Source organism: Mauremys mutica, chromosome 10, assembly GCF_020497125.1.
Source record: "Mauremys mutica isolate MM-2020 ecotype Southern chromosome 10, ASM2049712v1, whole genome shotgun sequence".
In the NCBI taxonomy this organism is placed as follows: Eukaryota; Metazoa; Chordata; order Testudines; family Geoemydidae; genus Mauremys; species Mauremys mutica.
The window spans coordinates 36,255,039-36,270,551 of NC_059081.1; positions in this window are offsets into that span (position 1 = coordinate 36,255,039).

Sequence of the window (15,513 nt, forward strand, 5' to 3'; positions counted from 1 at the left end):
CAAACGCCTGTTCTCACTTTCTGGTGACATTGTAAATAAGAAAAGGGCAGCATTATCTCCTGTAAATATAAACAAACTTGTTTGTCTTAGCAATTGCTTGAACAAGAAGTAGGACTGAGTGGACTTGTAGGCTATAAAGTTTTACATTGTTTTGTTTTCAAGTGCAGTTATGTAACAAACAAACAAATCTACATTTGTAAATTGCACTTTCACAACAAAGATTGCACTACAGTACTTGTATGATGTGAACTGAAAAATACTATTTCTTTTGTTTATCATTTTTACAGTACAAATATTTGTAATAAAAATAGTATACACTTTGATTTCAAGTATCAGAGGGGTAGCCGTGTTAGTCTGGATCTGTAAAAGCAGCAAAGAGTCTTGTGGCACCTTATAGACTAACAGACGTTTGGGAGCATGAGCTTTCGTGGGTGAATACCCACTTCGTTGGATACCCACTTCGTTGATTTCAGTTACAACACAGAATATATATGTAACTGTAGAAAAACATCCAAAATATTTAATAAATTTCCATTGGTATTTTGTTAGCCCGATTAAAACTGTGATTAATCACAATTAATTTTTTGAGTTAATTACCTGAGTTAACAGCGATTAATCAACAGCCTTACTATGAAAACATAAAATGTGCAAAGCTGCATTACCAGAGCTGTTTAGTTCAAAGCTGAATAGCTTAATATGACAGATTTACTTTTAGGATGGCCAAAAAAGGGGCCGATGAAAGGATCAATGAATAGTATGCGAACAAGTCACATGACATACCATGGACGTACAATTTCCAGACAGTGTTAAAACTTTTTTTTTCCATGCATGTCTACTCAGTTGCGATGATGAGCTTTAAAATCAGAGATTATTATGGCTGACTGGCTGAAATTGGCAAGGGCTTTGGAAATATTTGAAGAAAATGTCAGCAAGATGGAAGTTGATGTAAAAAATGCAAATGTGCATCCATGTCCAGAGCACACAAAGCAAAAGAGACCAGTTCTTTGACTGTGGGTCTGTCTGAATCCTACTGTAGGTGCACATGCACCTTACGCATGCAAGATTAGAATCTTTTGAACAGTGGTGTCCATTAGGGCCAGGCATATGCCATGTGCTGCCTTTCTCATACTCCCAAACATAGGCATAAAGGGCAGCGCAGCTGTGTCCTTCTGTCAGTTCTCTCTTACGGCCTGTGGCAGCAAGATGGAACCTTGACTGTGTCTGACTTGCTACTCCCTTACAGCACTTTTTAAATCTTACAAATGAATTTTGTCAAAGAATTCTTCCAATCAAATCACAACCTAACTAGACTAAATTAACAATAGAGAGAGAAAAGAAAAAAAAGATAGAGGATGACAACCCTCCAGTACAAGCCCCCTGTTCAGTGGGGTCTGGCACTTCAGGACTAGCGGGGGGACTCCAAACCCTCCAGATTCAAACCCTGCTCAGTTTATGACAAATTAATTCCCCTCACTGAAAGCCACAACCACTGCCGTCTTCTGCCTGTGCAAAAGGCTTTTTCCAGGCAGATGCTCAGTTTTTCTGCAGGACCCATGAATCCAGGGATGCTCATCTTAAACTGCATCTATTAGAGAATTCTACAAGAGTCACTTCTGTCCTAGAAGAAGCAACAGTTCCTCAACTGGAACCAAAAAAGAGGCCATGGACTAGTGCCCCCTCCAGCAGGCATGCTATGCTGGAATCTGGCATCAAAAAGAAGCCAAAAAAGGTGCTAAAGATGCCAGCACTGGCAGTCATGGAACTGGCAGTCCCAGTGTCAACCCCAACACTGACAGACCTGATACCTAAGATAGTCACTGAAAGACAGAGTCACAGAGAGAGAAGCATCCCTCTTAATACCGTTCCAGGTCATCTTGAAAGGAAGGACCTACATACCAGGCTTTCAGAGAAATCCTCCAAGTACTTCACTGCTAGAGATGTGAGTTCACCCATAATGTGAGGAAGGATCAGGCTGGTATGAACCTCACTGCCGGCTTTACTGTCAGTACCGAGAACCAGGCCATTCTGTCCTGAAATACATTCTGGCAGAGGAATCCAGATCTCCACCTGCAACATCCTCTGCATTGAAACCATTCCTAGCACTGGCTTGCTTAGCAGCAGAGCCATATGAAACAGTGCCACCGTTTGGAGAAATATACTTGTTGGGCCTTCACTATGCCACTACACTATATGTCCCTCACTGCATCACAGGCAGACAATAGAGTTCACAGGAGCCAGGATCGACTCCAGGTTAATGAGAGTTTTTACCTCCCTCAACACAGGATTCCAGTCATTGCTAACCAGGATAAAATCAAATTTAACCACAACAATGTAGCCATGCCTCAGACTGTTAGGCCAATGTGTCAGCTTCACCTGTGGCCTTTATAGCTCTTTATAGATCAGTGTACTCCCCAATGACACACCAGATGAACAAGAAGGTCATCTTTCCATCTCATGTCACTTCAGAGTTGAATTGATGGATATAGCCCTATATTATTTTGTGCTTAAGTCTTGTTGATGGGTAGATGGACCCCAGGGTGCAGAGAGTGCTCTTAAATCTGCTTTTCAAACTCCAGATTTAAATAAAACGGCATCAAATCTACAGTAGCCACATTTCTTATCACAAAACCTACAGTTGAAATTTATTAGTGTGAAGTGGTCTGTCTGCTAGGACTGATCAATACTGTGGCCAAGGTTACTTCAGAGATAACCTATGATGGAAAGCCAGAAGGATGAATTGTGACCAACAGTGTTTCAAGATAATAACTGTTTAAACGTTGTAGGAAAACGTACCAATTTAAGAAGTTATAAAAGACTGTCTTTTTGGAATCTCATCAATGGTTAACGTCTTTCAAAATGATTCAGTCAGCAACTAGTGCTTTCAACTTCAATAACGAGATTTTTTTCAGGGGGTGGGAGGGAGAAGGAAAGAAAAAGAAGCATGATAAGGTCCCGAGGGAATATCTGTAAGTGACTGAAAGATCCAATTTAACTTGATATCAAGAAAGAAAGGTGTGAATTTTTAATTTTATGGATAGTCCGTCCCCCCACGAGAGTTTGTATTAATCCCACAGAAGTATGGTCTGTAAAAGTCAGGGTTATTCCCAGAAATGCTGAGAAATTAAAGGTTTTATTTGTGTTTGTTTGTTTAAAAAGTACAGAAAATTATTGCTCTAGATTTATAAGGAATTTTCAGATTTAAATAAATATAATATACTCACTATTCATGCCTAGACCTTGAACCCTATATGTCTAAAATAGTTGTAGCCATGTCAGTCCCAGGATGTTAGAGAGACAAGGTGGGTGAGGTAATATCTTTTATTGGACCAACTTGTGTTGGCTCAAAAGCTTGTCTCCCTCATCACCAGAAGTTGGTCCAATAAAAGACTTTACCTCACCCGCCTTGTCTCTCAAAAAAATTAGAGGCGTTTCTGAGCTGATTTTAGTGGTGTTGGAAGTGTTTTTCATGCATTCTGTATAGATTGGATTTTGTGATTTTTTTTTAAAAAATGGTTTTTGGGGGTTTCTTGCTGGGGTTGTGTTTTGGTTGTAGGCTTTACTGTTTCTCTTGGAAATTTTATTTTTCTTTGTTGCTATACAGCCTCACAAATGCTAACATCCACAAAAGAAAATAAATCAGCTTTCCAATGAGGGGCTGGTAGTACAGAGGGAGATAAACTAGGGATAATTTCTTCAGTGCTGTTCCCCTTTCTTTTAAGTATTACAAGAATGTAATTTTGGAAAGAGGCCATTTGATGACAACATAGTTCTTATGCAAGGCTTTGGGAATGCTTTTAGTGTTTTTCCGTTATCTACAGGCAGGGAATGCTTGATCTCTTGGTGATCAGAAAGCAAAATTTGTGGCATTTCTATGTGGTGGGTAATGCGTACTATGGCGGGGTGTATGATTTCCAAAGCACACTCATTGGTCCGGATAGACCCACCTGAAGCATATTAAAAATTCCGCAGTATGCTTTAGCACAGAAAACTTTTAGTGCACACCAGCAGGGTCTACACAGGCCAATTACTGTACAACATGTTAATGAGTTTTAGAAATCACATCCCTGTAGTGCACATCACCCCAGTGTGTAGACAAGCCCCTGGAGGCTAAACACTATCAATGAATACTACTGACAAAAATTGAAGCAGCAGCAAGAGTAAAATCAGCCACTGAAAATAAAATAACATTTTGGAATGGGAATATGAATGTCAAGGCATGAAACCTCAGAGCGCCTCACATCAGAACAGATATTATTTATCATCAGAATACGTTTTTTACTTTTTTGAACTCTTACTCTTTGTGTCTTACACTGACAATTCCTTCCTATGCATATGTATTCAAAATACAAATTTTAAAACAGTGCTGTAAAAGTAGTAGCTTCAGATGATTTTTCTCCCAATTTGCCTTAAAAATTAGTTAGGTTGCTGCATTCACTGGCTACATATATTAAGCAGACCTACATGTCTTCATTCCCATAAAACACTGTACCGACTTTTTAAAAAATATATATATATAAATATTTTTACCCCACTAAATTAGAATTTGATAAAATCACTCAAAATAGTATTCAAACATTCAACTATAGAAAATAAGATATTTAGGATAGGACTACCAAAGGCACCTAAAGGATTTGGACACCCAGTTCCCATTGGATTTGGGAATCCAAATCAGAGATGTCCATATCTCATAGGGGCCTTTGAAAATCCCACTGATGGATTACAATCTAGAACATAGCCTAAGAAGTTCAGCAGCCATGGTCCAATGGAATTTAGAACCATAGATTGCACTCGGTAACTGTATTTACACTACTGTAACTCCAGTGTCTTCCACTGAGTTATTTTGGATTTACAACATTGGAACTGAGATCAGAATCTGGCTCTTCGGGTGTTGGGTTCAGCAACATTCCTGGCTCCTAGCCTATACTTCCATCATCTGAAATGATGTTTCTTCCTCCATGCCCATATAAATAAATCAGTATTGGGTCACCTATCAGACTGCATGGTGTATGTTCACCGAAACCATTGCCATCTTCATTTGTGGTGGGGTCAGAGAGAGAACCACTGGGGTGATGGGCTTTACAGCAGTCTGTGTTGTTTTGCAGACAGGCTGCTACATTCCTGGCCAGCTGGAACTTTTTGATAATATTTGACTTAATTCTGGACATGAATGGATGTCAGAAGTGTGTGGAGATCCTGGCCAGGTCTCAGTCTGATACAATGGGGTGCAGTCTTCTGGCCAGCTGCAGATGGAAGTGGGCACATTTCAGTCTTTTTTAGCTTTTTTGGGGTGAGGGGTCCAAGGAGACCTTAAGACTGAAAACTCAATCAGTGTAGCAGATTACAATGTTCTGAATGAGGTGAGTTCTTTTAAAATATTTCCATCTTTCTATCAACATCATCTCCGGCTTCCTCAGGTTCAACTTTCGCTAGCTGTTCTTCACCCAGATAAAAAACAGCTAGCCATTGGGAGACAGTGGGAGAGCTGAGAGATACTGCTGTTTACATAAGTAGAACCAGCACCTGGACGCAGACAACAGCCTATCAATTTTGTGCAGAAATCAACCTGGGTTTCTAATAATTTATTATTCTTATGAATACTTAATATACTTCTGATTGCCTTTTTTGGTCATCTTGTTATCAGTCTAGAAGAATGGCTAGCTCCTAGAAACTTCTTACCCTGCAGTTTCCCCCTTATGCCCCCACTAATCCTTTCCAAAGTAAAAAGAGAGGTGACAAACAACAAAAAGTTATGGGATGCAATTGTGGTCCCATTGAAATCAATGGCAAGCTTCTGTTTACTTCAGTGGAAAGAATCCCATTGGTTTCAGTGGGCTGTGAATCAGACCCATAGTCATTGTATGCTGGAAGAATGCCTCACCAACATGAAAAGACCTGCCCACTGAGTTTCCTCACCATGAAAATTTGCAGGTAATTTGCTAAATTCAACCCTCTAATTAGTAGAAATTGTATATGTGCCAATTTTAAAATGGAAACAGTTTAGATTTTGTTCATAAATGATGTACAAATGTCTTTTAAGACATTAATTGGACTTGGAGAAATTCTTATGTCACTACTGAGTTTTCATAAAAAGATAATTCGTTATCACTTTATTTCTGTAAATTATTCTGACAGAAGGTGATAAAAGGAGTGGATTTGCTAACTAATTTCAAAACATGTTTGAGCAAGTCCAGAATTTTCTTTAATTATAAAAGTGCTAGAACTTAAGAGTTTTTGATTAATAATGTAACAATAATTTGGAAAAAGATATCTTTGGTAGGGAATGTTTATTTAGTTTTTCCCTTAATGAAAAATGTATGTGATTATGGGTTTTTCTCTGAACCAGAACCTTAGTATCTGTTGTATGGAATATTAATCTTTGTACTAAAGAAAAAGAACATACATTTATTTGGATTAGTTTTTCTCTGAACCTGGTAGAAGAGCTAGGTATAGATTCTCCTCTGTTACCCAACACAATTCTGGAGTAACTCCATTAAGTCAATGGAGTCATTCTGATGTGACAGACAGCAGATCTGATTCTTGTACTTTTGTTACTGAAATGAAGCATTTTAATGAACACATGCTTTTTTGTGTTATTAACCAGGCTCATTAACATTCATACAGTAGGGTTGACTTTCTCTTGTAACTAGAGAAAAAAAAAGTAATGAATTAGATACTCAAACTTTTCACAAAGTTAAAATTCTCAGTCTCATATTCTCTAACTAGATGAATGTCTGAAGGTACACTGCTCCAGGGATACCCTTTAGGACTCCATTGTGCAATCCTTACCCAAAGGGTACTATATTTACCCTTAATCCTCTTTCAGTATTCCAAAGGAAACTGTCTCATCCTCTGCTCCTGTCACTTGCCCACAGAACATTCCCTCTTTTGTATGTCACTACTGTATCCCTTTTGACTTCAGAGAATAGACCTTCAGTCTGTTACTGCTGCTCCTGAGACATTTTGCTATAACAGATTCAGCATTACTTTTTTCAGAGTTTTTCTGAAAAGAAAGGTGTACCCTAATATGCCCAATACTTTGATAATTTCTAGTGGCACAGGTGCAATAACATCAACATTTCAGAAAACCTGGAAAAATCTAATATCCGGTGTTCAAAAGTGCACATACTGTAAATAAATAGATCTTTTATAAGCCATCAGATACCGAAGTTCCATATATACTGCATCTTTCAAAATGTTCACTTCCATGAGTAAACTTTAAACCAATGAAATTCAAGTGGGTTTCCTATTACTTCTGAAAACATGAAGTTTGAAAACTTGTATTCAACTTTTTTGAAAGCACATAGCTACAAATCATAAAATGTTTTATTTAGGATTAGATGATTAAACCAGTGCTCTGGATGTTATCACCACATCGAAGTGATCGTGAAGATTTGAACTCTAGCAGGGGATTATTTCCTTGTTGGAAGGGAAATGAATAGATGCAGACACCATGTCTTCTGTCCTCATCCATATTTAAATAAATATGTATACTTCAGAAGTAGGATATCAAAAACAGAGCACAGCTTACAACTCAGAGCTGCCATGCAATCTCAAGAGCTCCAGAAACCAACTCAATTCAACCTCCAGCAGCTCATTTCTCTCCTACTGTTTCAGGAACTCTGGGTCGTATTCATTCCCTTTGTAGCTTTGCTGAAGCCAATCGAGCCACTGTACACTGGGATGCATATGACACTATGTATCTTCCCCCTTCCCAACATATTAAACCTTTTGGGGCCTGATTCTCCCCTCTTTCACACTGGTGGAGCTGTTTTGACTGCAATAGAGTTAATCCCAATTTCTCTGCTTCAAATAAAAGGAGAATCAGGAGTTTTGTGTTATTGCCATTTTATGGTTGTTAATCAAGCTCACTATCCCTCTGTTGTGCAGTTCAGGTGTCTATCAAAGCCACACCAAAACCTGAACTAACACCAAAACGTTTAGCCTTGGCCATGGTTGAGCAAGGTGTGGATCCTGCAGCATTCAAGCTAATAGGAGTTTTTCTATTGACTTCAAGGGGAGCAGGATCAAGCCCTAAATGAACTTTTTATGTCTGGGTAGTGTGAATGCAAACATATCTTCCTCCCTCTTGGTTTTTTAAGCTCAAGTACTGATCTGCTGCAAACTGGCCATTGTGCTTGAAGGCATCCACTTTATTCTCACTTAAATACATGTACAGTACTCAATTCAACTTCATATTGAGCTGGATAGATCTGCAGTCTCTTTCTAATAGAAGGTATCTGTCCATTTCAGTTATGACTGAGTAATGAATCCATGGGTTTCATCTCTTTTCCACTTTTGCCAAAATGACATGTTACACTAAAAATAAGTATCAAAGACAGGTGCTAGGACAATGCAATATCAGGATAATGGGATACAGATGGGTAAAAACATTCAGATGGTAATATGTAGAGACAGTTAGTGGTGGTAATAGTAAAAAACTATAAGATTATATGATGGCTGCAGTACAGAGATAACACCATAATAAATAGTAAGAAGTTACAGAAAAGCATTTACTGTAGTGATACAAGTAATTTTCACATAATCCTGCAATAGATGGGTCAAATTCTACAGTCCCTACTCAAACACAATTCCCCTTGTAGTAAATGGGATTTGCAAGTGCTCAGCAACCTCCAAGATCAGGCCTTCAGTAGACTGCAGGATTTAGCCCTATTACATAATAACGTCAGAGATAGGAAGGCTCAATTCTTTGTTGCGACATGCTCCCTCACAGAACCTGGCTACATTCATGTTGTCTAAGTGTACAGAGGAAGAAAGAACACATTACAACAAAGGGATCATTAAAAGGAATGAATCAGAAAAAAGTAGGATGACAAGTTGGGAAGAAGACAACAAAGAACTAGATGATAACGCATAGAGGAGAAGATGATTAATACAATCAGGCCTGGCATAACACCATAAAAGTAGTGTCCGAAGGAAAAGTATCAGAGTTAATCCATACTATAGTACTATGGGTTAATCTCTATTGTAAATTGTTAGACCATGTTATGGAAAATAATGCCATTACTAGAGCCTGTATAAAAAAAATAATAATAGGGCACTCAACAGATTCTACTGTGATGGCCACTGCAGAGAGGGTGTAATGCTGCCAGCAGTGACTGAGGACTGTGAGTACCAACCTCAGGGCAAACAGCTAGGAACCAGGGCACAAACACCATATTGGTTGAGAGTCCTGTACTTAGATTTCATGAGCCAGTAATCAAGAATAAACTCCTCAGGAACGAGAACAGCCTAAACATGGAGTCACGGACAATCCCCTGGGTACTCCTATCCATCTCGCCACACAGGTAAGCCTACCTTTGTGACAGATGGTCCCTTACACCAAGAATCACAGCAACATTCAGGCTATGCACAGTTCCAAAGGACCAGTCACTTACCCCCGGTCAATTGCACCTTAGATATCACACCAAAGACAGTGCTTGTAGCCAATCCTATAATAAACTGTCTAAAGATTTATTAAATAAGAAAAAGAAACAAGAGAGTTGTTTATAATGTTAATGTGGGTGAATATAGATAGAAACAAATAAGTTACCATCTCAAGTTTCAAAAGGTAATAGACACTTCTGTAATCAGCAAGCTCAATATGTCCTTTAGTACTAACCAGCTGGGCAGAGCCGGCTCCAGGCACCAGCTTATCAAGCAGGTGCTTGGGGCGGCCACTCCGGAGCGGGGCGGCACTTTCAGGTATTCGGCGGCAATTCGGCGGAGGGTCCCTCACTCCCACTCAGAGCGAAGGACCTCCCGCTGAATTGCTGCAGATTGCGATCGTGGCTTTTTTTTTTTTTGGCTGCTTGGGACGGCAAAACCCCTAGAGCCGGCCCTGCAGCTGGGGATCTCTTGTTTACCCCTAGAGTCCAAGCAGCATAGAGATAATCAGTATTCTGATCCTTTGTGAATGAACGAGTGAGGAGAAAATACTGCCTGTATAACTGGATGCTGGCACTTTCCACAATATGTGGGAAGGGGTGAGAGAGGGACAGGAGGATCAATGTAACAGCAAATCGTACGTCCATGCCTCCTTTCTAGCCCACCCCTGCTCCACCACCCAACCTTGACATTTTGCCTCCGTGAGTACACAATCCGTCCCTGTGAAACGACCCTTCCTCCAGCCCTTCCCTCCAGCACAGGAAGCACCTTTGGTGCTTGACTGTGTCTAACATCTGCAATTCTTCCTCCACATATGCAGCAGAACCACACTGGCAGGACTGGCTGATGACCGAATAACAAAACTGGGCACACATTTTTGGACAAATAGTTTATTTCTTAAAAATGCAGTTTCATGTTGATGGAAACTATTAGTGGATTAGTAGTTTGGTGAACAATTTTGGCCAAAAAATGGAAAAAAAATTAAGTAAAAATGTTTGTTCAAAATTTTCGGAACAAACTATTTCGACTTTTCAGTTTGAGCTTAAATAGATTTTTTTTAAAGAGGTAAAACCCCCAAATCTGAAGTGAAATGAAAAAACAAAACAAAACAAAATAAAGTTTGTTTCAGATTTTTGGTTTGGCTACAGAACTGAAAAATATAAATTATTTACTCAGCTCTACTGAATGACAGTGAAAAAAGCTAGCAGAGGAAGGAAGATCTTAAGGTTAGGCCACTTGAGTGGGAATCAGGAGATCTAGGTTCAATTCTTGGCTCTGCCACCTAAACTTCTGCTTCCTTGTCCCACAGGCTAACTAATCAGTGATAAGGAGTAGCACATGAAGCAGCAGCAGTTCCTGTATATGCCTATGGACTTGTAGGACCCCAGGCATCTCCTGGGTGGGGTTTGTGCCCTTAAACTTTATAATTTAACAGAAGCATTTCACCTTCCTTAAAAACTTGAGTTCAGCAATCTACCTTACACTGTGGTATTATTGTGCCAATAAAACAAAGAGGAAGGGAAGAACCATGCTCCAGACTCCAGCATTACTCAGCTCAGAATTTTCTCAAGAAATAAAATACGAGAACCTGCAGACCTGGATGAAAGAGAAAACATGAAGATGTATGGTGCAGAGTTTAAAGCTGCCATTGTTATTTTTTCTAGTCTGTTTTTACAATGGGAGACTGAAGACAGGCTCAGCCTATTCATTTGCCAATTAATCCAGGCAATGGGTGCCAGCTAAAAGAACTTTATCCTCCCTCAAGGAGTTACTGTAGGAGGTTAGTGGGACTGATGCATGGATCATTCTGACTTTGTGTCTGTAGCATATCTAATGCACCAATCACAGTAGCATGCTGCAATACGTAGGTACTGCAATATTCTGGTTCAAGCAGTACCACTGGGTAACTGGAAAACAATATATGGAAAGATTCTCAGCTGCTATAAATAGGTGTAGCTCCACTGATTTGGAGCTGAATATCAGGGTTTTGTTTCTAATTGTGTGGGGGTTCTCTGATAGGCAGTATGATATGCTCTCCTCCTTACCCAGGATAAATCCTTGTGGAAAAAAAAAGATCAAAATATACAAAGGAAGCTGAGGTGTACATGTTAATACTGCCCCCTATTGGTGAAACTGTGACCTAACAATATAACCAACAGGTTAATATTCTATTCCTTTACATATCTTACAATATAACTAAACAAACAAATATTAGTATGAAACACTCATATAGCACTTTTCAGCCAAAGACTTCACAAAAGTGGATAAGTTTTATTATTCACATTTCACAGATGGGCTATCTGAGGCATTGAAAGTTATTAGCTGGCGCACAAAGGAAGTCAGTGGCAGAGCCAGGAACGGAAACCAAGTCTCCTGATTCCCAGGCCAGTGTCCCATCCACTAGACCACAGTCCCTCATACAAGAGACATTGACTCATTTTTAAATCAGTTAGGGAGGTAAGATGTATTATCTCACTCAGCAAGATATTAACTGTGCTTCTTCTCTGGTCAAGCGACAGTGAATCCTAGTCACAACCTTTCTCCCATCAAATGTGTGCTGTTCTGATTGTAGCTCAGTTGGAGTTTACTCAGCACCAAGAGGATAAGTTTTTCCAAAGGGATTTAGGTGCCCAACTTTCATTGGAAATTAATGGCAGTTGGGCACATGATTCAAATGTTTTTATAAATTCTACCCTCTGCACGTATTCTCATTTGTTTTAACCAGCTCTCCTGATACAGTAAAGTCTACCTGAGACTTCAGGAGGGTTGGTGAAATACTACTCCTACTGCCTGCCTAGCTATTCAGATATACATTAAAAGTAAACCTGTCTCTTTGGCAGATTATAAACAAATTGTCAAAATAACCCAAGTTACTGGATCAGTATGGCCATTCTTATGTTCTTATGATATTTTGTCATGATAGAGGATTCACTAGCTATAAGGAGAAAAGCATAACAGGAAAACAACAAAATAAAAAATGTTAATGTTATAAATATCTGCACTTGATTTTAGACACTTCCTTTCCTAAGCCTAATACTTTCTAGAGATAATTGTTAAAAGAAACATGGTGCATTAAAAAAGGTTTTTACCATGTAGGCTTTTTGTCTAGTGTTTCTGCTCCTTTCATCTCCTCATACACAGCTGGAAATAAACAATTTGACTTCTAACTGCTGATTGACTATCTGCCATCTCTGCCCCCTGGTGATACCAAAATTCTTTTTGAAGTTTCCTTTTGGTGCAGTCAACTGTATGTCTCAAATGCTAGTCAGGAAAGTACACAAATGAATTTATATTGCTAAGCTCAAGGAGGTTTGCTATTCACTTTGGATAGAGAATTTGACTCTTTGACTGTCAGTCAGCCAAGTGACTTGCTCATTTCTGATTTTGGTTCCTTAGTTTGAGCTAATCATGGTTAACTAGTCTCCTAGTCAGCATCTTCCTGCTTCCAGATTAAATTACTGATTTATGAATTAAATATAAAAAGTGTATTGCTAGTGTATGCACAAAAAAAATCTGAAAATGTATAATACTTGCTGTTTCTAATTTTTTGGGAGGACCAGTGGGAGGACTGAAGCAAAGAAAGATAGCACAGTCAGTTGCCACATGACAAAACAAATGGAAACTGATATATTTGCCATAATGCCACACAACAGTCAGAGAATAGAAATCAAAGACCACACAGTAGAGAGGCAGCACTCAGAGATACACAGACAACATGAAGAAACAGAAAAGGGAACAGAGAACAAAGCATCACAGCCCCATAATGGGAACATAAGAACATAAGAACATAAGAAAGGCCATACCGGGTCAGACCAAAGGTCCATCTAGCCCAGTATCTGTCTACCGACAGTGGCCAATGCCAGGTGCCCCAGAGAGAGTGAACCTAACAGGCAACGATCAAGTGATCTCTCTCCTGCCATCCATCTCCATCCTCTGACGAACAGAGGCTAGGGACACCATTCCTTACCCATCCTGGCTAATAGCCATTTATGGACTTAGCCACCATGAATTTATCCAGTCCCCTTTTAAACATTGTTATAGTCCTAGCCTTCACAACCTCCTCAGGTAAGGAGTTCCACAAGTTGACTGTGCGCTGCGTGAAGAAGAACTTCCTTTTATTTGTTTTAAACCTGCTGCCTATTAATTTCATTTGGTGACCCCTAGTTCTTATATTATGTGAATAAGTAAATAACTTTTCCTTATCCACTTTCTCAACATCACTCATGATTTTATATACCTCTATCATGTCCCCCCTTAGTCTTCTCTTTTCCAAACTGAAGAGTCCTAGCCTCTTTAATCTTTCCTCATATGGGACCTTCTCTAAACCCCTAATCATTTTAGTTGCTCTTTTCTGAACCTTTTCTAGTGCTAGAATATCTTTTTTGAGGTGAGGAGACCACATCTGTACACAGTATTCGAGATGTGGGCGTACCATGGATTTATATAAGGGCAATAATATATTCTCAGTCTTATTCTCTATCCCCTTTTTAATGATTCCTAACAAAAACAATTATGCAGACAAGCTATGAAATGATCCAACTGCCTAAACAGTACTGCATACCAATACCTTTGACATCTTCAGTATAAAAGCAAAACCTCAGGATTTGAATATACTTTATAAGAAGGAATTACAAACTCCATAAAATGAATAGTTTCCATAATCGCTTGCAGAATATAGGAATTATTTTTAAAAAATCTCAATTTTTAGGAAGTTATTAAAAGTCAAATGTCTGTGAATACTCCACAACTAGTTCAGTGTCAGTGTTTTCTTGTTTTCAAATGAATCTAATGTTCCTTAAAAAGTGGTGGGTTGACAGAATTCTACTGTTTATCCATTGACTGAATATACACAGGAAAGATACTAACAATGAATAAGTTCTCATTCTACTCATCTAATATGCCTCAATCTTGAGCTGGAGAAACCCAGTCTAATGGTGACAGGGTAGTTCAGTATCCCTACACACTCAGTCCTTGCTGACTCCACTGAGACTGACAGTAAGGTCACCACCTGTGCTGGTTTGGGGGATAGGAACTCAGTTAAGATGAGCAACATAGGCCAACAAAAAGCCATTAGCTGTTAACTATTAGTCACTACTGAAATATGCTTAGAGTAGAAAAGTGACCTAGAGGTGAATGCTCCATATCTCGGCCAGTATTATTACATGTATAAGAGCATGCTACAATGACTGTATTTCATGTCACAAAACAGAAGGAAGAAGAGGAAATTACCTAAGGTGAGATTAAAATTTCTCAACTTTGGCCTAGCTCTGCTCCCACTGAAATCAATGAGAATTTCACCATTGACTTCACTAGAAGCAGAGTTAAGCCAGTGCTAAGTGTTTTTGAAAATCCCACCCCAAACATGACATGCAGCCTTATACAATCTACGTTAGAACACCTTCCTAGTAGAAATAGTTCAGAGTGACTTTTTCCCTACAAGGAGTTAATTTCTTGATTTTCTCTTTATCTCAGCTTCTTAGTTTCCCTTGATCTTTCTTCTTCTTTTCTTTTTTTACACCCTTTCTTTTTGCATTAGAGTGTTCCAGAGAACTTGTCCACTTCCCTACTACTGGACAGTCACCCAACCCATGGAAAAATGGGGATAAGAAGCCAGAGGAGAGGGATACAATTAACATCTAGCTGTTCCTCCCTCTGCTTCTTTAAAATTAGAATGCAGCACAGTTGGAATTCAAAAGAATGAAGAAAAACAGTTAGTTGAAATGTTAGCTTTTAGAATTTAGTTGCTTTAGTATTTTTTTGTTTAAACAGAGAAACTTGTTGAGATGCGGGAGGTCTTAGAAAACAAAGTGCTTTGCCAGGACCTGTGACAAATGGATTCATTGCATTCCCGCAATCCAGGACCTGCTGCCAAAACTGCTAATTTTCTTTGCCAGGTCTAAAAGAGAATGCCTGTAACTTGCACTGATTCAAAGCCATTTTAGAGAAGTTCTTGGCAGGGTTCAATTTTGTCTTGGCTCAAGATAGTACGGGTACAGACTCCAGGCACATTAAACAGTAGTGAGCATTTTCAAATCAGAAAAAAAATTAGGTACAGGCAAATAGGGACCAAAATGTGTTCCACAGTATCTTCTGTTTTACTGTGTTACTACATGATAAGACTGGTAACTC